The sequence below is a fragment of the Oryzias melastigma genome, linkage group LG2, assembly GCF_002922805.2.
Source record: "Oryzias melastigma strain HK-1 linkage group LG2, ASM292280v2, whole genome shotgun sequence".
Lineage (NCBI taxonomy): Eukaryota > Metazoa > Chordata > Actinopteri > Beloniformes > Adrianichthyidae > Oryzias > Oryzias melastigma.
In genome coordinates, this window is record NC_050513.1 from 11,738,084 (window position 1) to 11,746,149 (window position 8,066).

Genomic DNA, 8,066 nt, shown 5'->3' on the forward strand with positions numbered 1-8,066 from the left:
CAGTGGCTAAAAGTTTCTTGAACTGGTGTTTTAAAAAATGAAAAAAAAAACATGCCAATTTTTTCTGAAAATATGTAAGAGAGATGAATGGAGGGAAAATAAAGTGAAGGAGAGCACTTGAATGTGCCTAAGATCCTCAGAAATCTCAGTTTTCACACACGCTTAAGTAAGTATTTTACCACTCATCACCTTTAGGTTGGTCTTTTCGAAGAATTGTAATCGTAAAGTTAGATTTTACTGCAGCCAAACTTTCACTTTCTTCGCCTTTGGCATGTTGTTTAAAGCTCCAAGGACGATTTCCGATGTTCTTATACGAGCCTGTCCAGGATTATTGAAAAGGTAAAAAGATTGGCTAAAATTGCACAGCAAAATGCAATAGAATACAAGTTATTGACATGAATGAAACACCAAAGTAAAGGACTGAAATCCATGTCTTAGTACTTTAAGTATCATATACGTCAGTACTGGTACCAACGTGGCACAGAGTTTGGGTATCCATCCCGAATAACGTCTCAATACATTTTTTGGGGGTACAGGCCATCTCTTTAAAAGAAAGGCCTACTTATCCCAATTTTTTTTAATCCTTGACTTTTTTTTGGCGTCTACACTTTGTGTTTTTATGAGTTTAACCTCATTGAGTGGAGGGATAATTAACACAGTTAAACGACGGACTACTGACTTGTCCAGACAACGCATTCTCATTCGCGACTCGTCATACATGGACGTATGGTTTGGTTAATTCACAGGTCCCTAATCCTTGGGACATGGTGCTGGACGCGGTACTGGATTCAGTAACAGATGCAGAACCAGTTTAGGGTACCAGTCTGCACCCTAACCCAGAACCGTAGCAGTACCGAAACCGTACCAGTCTGGTACCAGTCTGCACCCTTAGGGTTGGGGACCCTTGATTAGTGTATGCATTCTTTGGCTTTTTGTGGCCAGGTGCCAAGTTTCCCAAGTGGTAACAGACGTGGAACTGGGTTAGGATTAGGGGTCCAGTCCGCGTCTCAGTACAGAACCGTACCAGTCCAGTACCAGTCTGTGTCCTGAGGGTTGGGGACCCCTTATTAGCCTATGCATTTTTTTTTCCTGTCTATGGTTTGGTACCAAGCTGCCGAAGCAGTAATGGAAACCGGTCTGCGTCCCGGTACCAAAACCATACCAGTCCGGTACTGGTTCAAGACCCGGTGGTAAGGGACCATCAAAAACTATAAGTTGGGGACACCTGAAATGTCAAAAAGTGGCCCGAACCATAGGTGGGAGTGAGAACGTGTTGGTCCAGGGTGTACCCTGCCTTTGCCCAACAGTAGCCGGGTTAGGCTCCTGGGGCTAAGTGACTCCGTAAAGGATAAAACGTGTTTAGAAAATAGATGGATGGGAGTTAAACGGTAGGTAAGCACTGCAATTTTTCTATTAGCTCTCATTTTATAAGCCAAAATGGGGCATCAAAATACGTTTTAATACAGTGTCTGACGTGCTGTATAATTGGGTACTGGTTCCAACTTGAGTTTAAGGACCCATTCCAACACAAGAGGCTTTACCAGGTTTAAGTTACCATTGCATTCTTTATTTGAAGTACGTCATATAGGTATTTCTGCACACTAAAAACTCCATACTTCAAAATAACTTAATTTTGACCCAAATTCAAGGTGAAAATTTAACTTTTTGCTGAGTCATTTTAACTTAGGGAAATGTGTCCAGTCTGAATACAACCATGAAATAGGTTAAGATCAAACTGATATAACGTCCAAAAATCGAATAGCTCCAAAAACTTAATAACCCAACATGAATAACCCCAAAGATTGGGTTACAGAAATAATCAAGTTGTTCTAAGAGTATATTTTTTCACACTGGCAGGTATATTAGATCTGATATGTCTTAAAAAGCTCATAGTTTGCTTGCAAGTAAATCAAGGTGTGATTTAATACTAGTGTGAATACATGGGGACTTCACTGTGGTGCAAAGTAACTTTTTCAGGCTATCAGACACTATTTTTCAATGGACCGGCCTGAATGAGGCTGAGGCGGGAATTCAATTGTTTTTTTTTTTTGGCTTCCAATTTCTAGTAGATAAAAAAGACAATCAAAAAGTTGGAAAATGTATAACATGATGATCAAAAGATAAGCTAGTTTCCTTGAATATCCTAATCTTCTTGCTGGTAAGGTCATGTTTTGGGTAATACCATTCAAAACGGGATTTGAACTGCATTATTTTTCCAAGTGGTTTGGTCCACCTATTAAACAATAAGCTAAACTATATTAAACAGCAAATCATTATTTTGAATCAAATAAATCAAGTTCACAGCACCATGTTTGTGTGAAAGTGCCCTAAATTTTAAATCACATAAGGGAAAGAGAGGCAAATCACAGGTTAAACTGAATCTATTCTGTAAAAGAAAAAAAAATTCAAAAGGGGACTTTTTTTGGAATGCCCACAGTTTCGTCTAATCTCTACGAGTCCTTTATCTCAGTTGTGAGAGCTTATCACCTTCATGCTTAGGAGTCTCAATCTCATCTGTGGTTCTGAAACTGAGATCATTCAAGTAGATTTAGGCATTGAAACTGCAAATGTGATTTAAAAAAAGCAGCTCTTGTTAGAATAATTATGCTAAGTGAACAATACTCTTTTATGCAACACATTTTGAACTGGGTTTGCCTCTTCATGCTATTACATTTTTAAGCGATTAATTAATAATGACCTGTAATTAGTTAATCAAATTAATCTATTTCTAAGCCTCATTTTGATTTAAATTTGTGACAGTGTAGTGCAGTAAGCAATCAAAATACAACTAAAAAAGGGCCTTTATAAAGGTTTTTTTATTTTTTTTTATTTTTTGCAACTTATAATCCAAATAGTATAGTACTTTATCACCACCAGTACTTTTACCCTCTACTGTTTTTTCAATGTCAAACAAGTAAGAACAAAAAATAATTAGATCTGGAGTTCTCCAATTTAACGCATCAAAAAACATTAAGAACACTTTTCTGAGGTATCCAGATAGTGACCATGAACTTCTTATAGAGTGCTTTCAGTTGGTACGTTAAAGATTGTAGGGCTGCATTCACACCGCTCTGAGCAATGCATGCTCATACTTCCTATGAATAGTCTATGTAAACGTGTAATGCATGTTTCGGGCTCCCATGCGTTCAAAACTCTCATGATGACGCATAGCTACTAGGGCTGGGTATCGCAAGTTTATTCTAGAATTCACCAGATTCTGATTTTTTTCTGGTTTTTTTTCAATCCACTTACTTCAATTCAAATCAAGTCAATTTTGAGTTTACACTGTATACACATTTAGACCCATTTATTAAAAAATCTAGTAATCTATGTACATGTTTTGAAAATGTTTATACAAATGTGATACAGTTCATAGTAAGTCAAATTTATTAGTGTTAGCATCAAACTAGCGGGCATTAGAATTATGCTAATTCTACTTTTATTGACCTATTAGGCTTAGATGGATTGATTGATTTCATCAACCCCAGCACTAACAGCTACTGTGAGGAAGCTGCTGCTAACCTTTGGCGTGTTCATTGATGAGGAAGAAAGTGACCAAAAACCTCAATTGAAATTTGATCCTTTTAATAAAAAGTTGGATCAGTCACACAGGGTACTCTGGATCTCCGCCACGCAAAGACAAAAACCTGTAAAATAGACTCCACAAATAGAGGTGGGTCTAGGTGGGTCTTGTATGGCTTCAGGCCAATGTTTGGCAGGATAGGAGAAACCCCCCGTGGTCATTAATCCCTTATATGGTGGTCTTCACCAAACGTATGTGAGTAAGTTTAGCCAGCAAGGTCATTTAAAAGTACTGATTAGGTCATGGAGGCTCCCCCTGACTGGTTTCAACTGGTCTGGAGCTCCATGTGGATTAATGTAATAATGCAATCATCAGTTTGTTAATAACAAAGTATAAAAGTATAAAGGGCCATCATTTCGTATAAAAACCTTTCACTACGTACGTTTTAGCGACTGTTTCTAGGCTCTATGTCCAAAATATTTAGTCATCGACGGTGTGTTGACAGTTAAACTGGGTCAGACTTTGACCTATCAGGGAGTTGGTAGCAATGTATGGATGATGTCCTTTTTCATTCACCTGGATGCCAATTTTTAGATAGTTGGCATCGAAGCGTTTAAAAATTAATCATGGAGGAGAAATGAATAGTCCCATAATGAATGGTATATTGCTACATATGTGATGAAGAGGATTTCCATCTATCAAATGTGGGTCCATCCTCAGGGCAGTCTACTTGGCCCCTTTCAATTTTCATTCTTTGATAATATGCTGATGACATCCATCTCTACATATAAGTGAAAGATGGCTAAAGTTCTGCAAAAATGTTGAGATTCATCTATGTTGTGGTGATGTCATGCCACTTCAGTGTGTTATCAACTATCATTTGTTTTGGCTTCAATTTAAAACCAGGTGCACAGTTGTTACTTCCACTGCCAAAACATATCCCCATGTTAAGCCTATTAGGCTATAACTGGCGTGTAATATCACTACAACATGTGTTAAGACACTTCTCTCAACACAGCTTTTCATTGAAGTCTGAAAAAAAAAAAAATGACAAGGTCGCTACTCTACAAGCAAATGGCCAAAGCTTTGGGCTGTTACTGTGGCAACAAACAAGAAAACAAAGGAGCTTAGCAACCAAAAATAACATGAGTCCAACGAAGAAGGACAAGGGCCAAGAAAGAACCTTGTTGCCAGGGTTGTATGGAGATTTGACACAATATTGCGAAAACGAAAAGTAAACAGAACAAGTTTTGTCAGCTTATCTGTCCAAATAATAGTGTTACTGAACTCTGAGATAACGCTGATGGATTAAAAGGCGTAAGGGATGTTGATGTCAGTCAGGGTTGAAAATCGGTGGACTGCGACCGCTGCCGATAAATTGTGATGTTGGCAGTTGTTTTAGATCACCACCGATACCCTCAGTATCTTGTTACTAGACCCTTAAAAACCAAGAAATAAGGAATTAACCAATACATTTGTTGATTCATCACGTTCATCCATTAGTTTTTGGGGGATGTTCCAAGTGACCACCTTGATGCCAGACATCCAAATACCTCAACTGTGTCCTCTTGATGTGAAGAAAAAACTATCCATCCAGAACCGAAAGGTCATTTTCATCGCCTGTGTCCACATCAAATCCATTTGCTTACAACCTACAGCTCCTGGTCGTTAGTTTGGTCGAGATACCACCTTCTGATACAAAAGGAAAAAAAAAACTTAACTGGGAAATTGATTGCGATAACATCTCCAATTATTTTAAAGTTTGGAACGTCTCAAGCCCTATAGGCACAGGATTTGATTGCTGCAGATATGTTCCATGTGTTGCTTCACAAAAGGGGGTGTTACAGAAGCACAGTAGCTTTAAGGGCTGCTTACTTGGCAGGAGATCCCAATTCAGCCGAGGGCAACTTGTAGACTCGGCCGATTTTGGAAAATCACCAAGATTCTCTTGCTCTTGTAGAAATACTTTGTCCGTTTGATCCAATTGGTGTACTTTGACTTGATTTAGCCATGACACTATGTCTGAACATAAATTCTCAGATGAGATCTTGCAACTGTGGTGGTATGTGTTCTGTATGATCACAACTGTAGGATAGAAGGAAAAAATATAGTAGGTGTTGCACTGGAGTATAATTCTACATGCATTCAAGAGTGTGCTAAATGGGCATTCTTGGACGTGCTTTAAGTTAATTGTCTTTATCGTCTGTACAATGACAATAAAACCATTCTATTCTATTCATATGGTGTTCACACTGGACTGACTCTACTCGATACTAGCGAACTCACAATTGAAGAAGTCTTGGTGCTATTTGTCGAAACGGTGCAAATCCAGGATATGAAAGACTTGTCAAAGGATTTTGGCAGAGGGTAAACCGAAATTAATGGTACCCCTTCATAATCAATTGAAAAGAGTGCTACCCTTGCATAACTACCAAATCCGATGTCCTGATTGGTCAAAGTTTAACTTTTAACGCTAGTTCAATGATCACACGTTTTACCTAGAACCAGAATTTAATAAAATTGCGTAGCAACGCATGACTGCAAAAATATTGAATGCTAAACCTTGAAACGCACATACATGCACATTAAAATAGACTTTTATCGGAAGTGGTTGCTTGAATGCGTGTTTCCGAGCTAGGTGTGAATGTAGCATAAGTCGCACTTTTGGGAGAAGAATGCACCCCCTCCTAAAAGCTCCACTAAGATGCTACATTCACACATTGTACAATTTTCTTGCCAAATTTTAGTCCGGTGTCGCCAACACATTCTCCTTTCCAAGTAGTCACATGGTTCAGGACCCCTTCGCGTCACTCTTTGACGTTTTGGGTGTCCCCAACTTGTCATTTTTTCTTGCTGGCTGTCCTAATTAAATCAGGGGTCAGATCGCGGACCAAACCTCAGTCCGTGCCTGATACCAGTACCCTAACCCTAGCCTGGTACCACATCCAGAACTGATCTGCATCCGGAACTAGTACCAATCTGCATCCGGTATCAGTACCGGTTAGGGTTTGGATACCGGTGCGGTCCCTGTCCCAGTACTGGTTTGCAACCCGGAGGTTAGGAAGCCTTAATTTAATTTGAGCATCCAGCATATACAAAAATAACAAGTTGGAGACACCCAAAACTTCCATTTTTGATGTGGAGGGGTCTTTAACCTCACGTCAAAATGTGACGAAGTGTTGTTGACTCTTAATGTACTGTAATGTAAGAAACTACTGTCAAACGTTTTTAGCATCTTTGCTACATGGAAGGAGTGTCAGTCTATCTAGTTTGGAAGACACGGATGATGTTGAGAGATCAGGTTTATTTATTTTAAAGAGTTCTACAAAAATACATTTCCATGTCTGGGTTCATGAGGTCATTCAGAGACTTTTTTTATGGTGAGGTTTAGCCTCTACTGGTCACTTTCAGCGGTACTTCTGTCTCTCTGTGACCCAGATTGACAACTTTAAAAAATTTTTAAAAAAGGAAAGCCAAATAGCAAAGGAAGGGAAAATAAAAACAAAAACTATCTATGCAAACAATCAGATTTGGACTTGATCCGCTGTTCAGACTACCAAATCTGTATGCGGAACTCTATTGGTTTCATTGCACGACCCCCCCCATGTGCGAACCATACGTCACAACAACATTATGAATTCCATGATCATGAGAAGCCGTCCTGATCCTTTATGTTTATTTTTCCTTTTGTTTTGCTTTTTTTTTTTTACATTAAAGTAAACACTTTTACTATGATAAACATCTTCAGTGTTAGAAATATTCAAAGAGGGTAATTTTGTGGTTAACATCAGAAGACATGCTCTAAAATGTTTTGACGAAAGTGACGCAATGTAACTACCGTAAAATATGTTTTAGCGCAAGTGACGTATGGTTTGCGCATGTGGGGTGAGCAGTGAAACTAATAGAGTTCCGTATACAGAAAGGATATGAGTGGCACTTCTTCTTCTTCTTCTGCGTTGTTGTGAGTAGCAAATGTTGATACATGCACGTACAGTGCCCTCTAGTGCAGTGGTTCACGATCTCTTTGAGGCTATGACCTGGTTTAGATTTGAATACATTTTCACGGGCTGGTCCAAACTGAGCCAAAGTTAATATTTTTAAGCTTCAGGTTTATGAAAATCTATTTACAAAATAAAATGCTACTACAAGACTTTAAAAAAAAAGTCTAAAAAATATCAGTAGATATTTAATACAGTGGTATTACATTTCAGTAGATTTTTTTTTATGCAGATGATGAAGATTCACTATAACAAACTTGCTGATTTGTAGAAATTGTTAATGTTTTAAAAAAAATTCCACAAAAGACAAATTACATTAGCTTAGCGATCTAGTTAGCCATTCTAGTTAGCTGCTTTAAGTCACATGACCCAGACATACGTTGTTAACAGAATCAGGAAGTCTTTCAAAATAAAACTTCCTTTAGGATCAGAAAATAAATGAAACGGAAAGAATCTAATTTGCCGCTTTACTCATTTTTTATTTTCCATTTTTGCAACTGGTACCAAGTAACCCACAGACTGGTGCCGGTGACCACTTCTCTAGT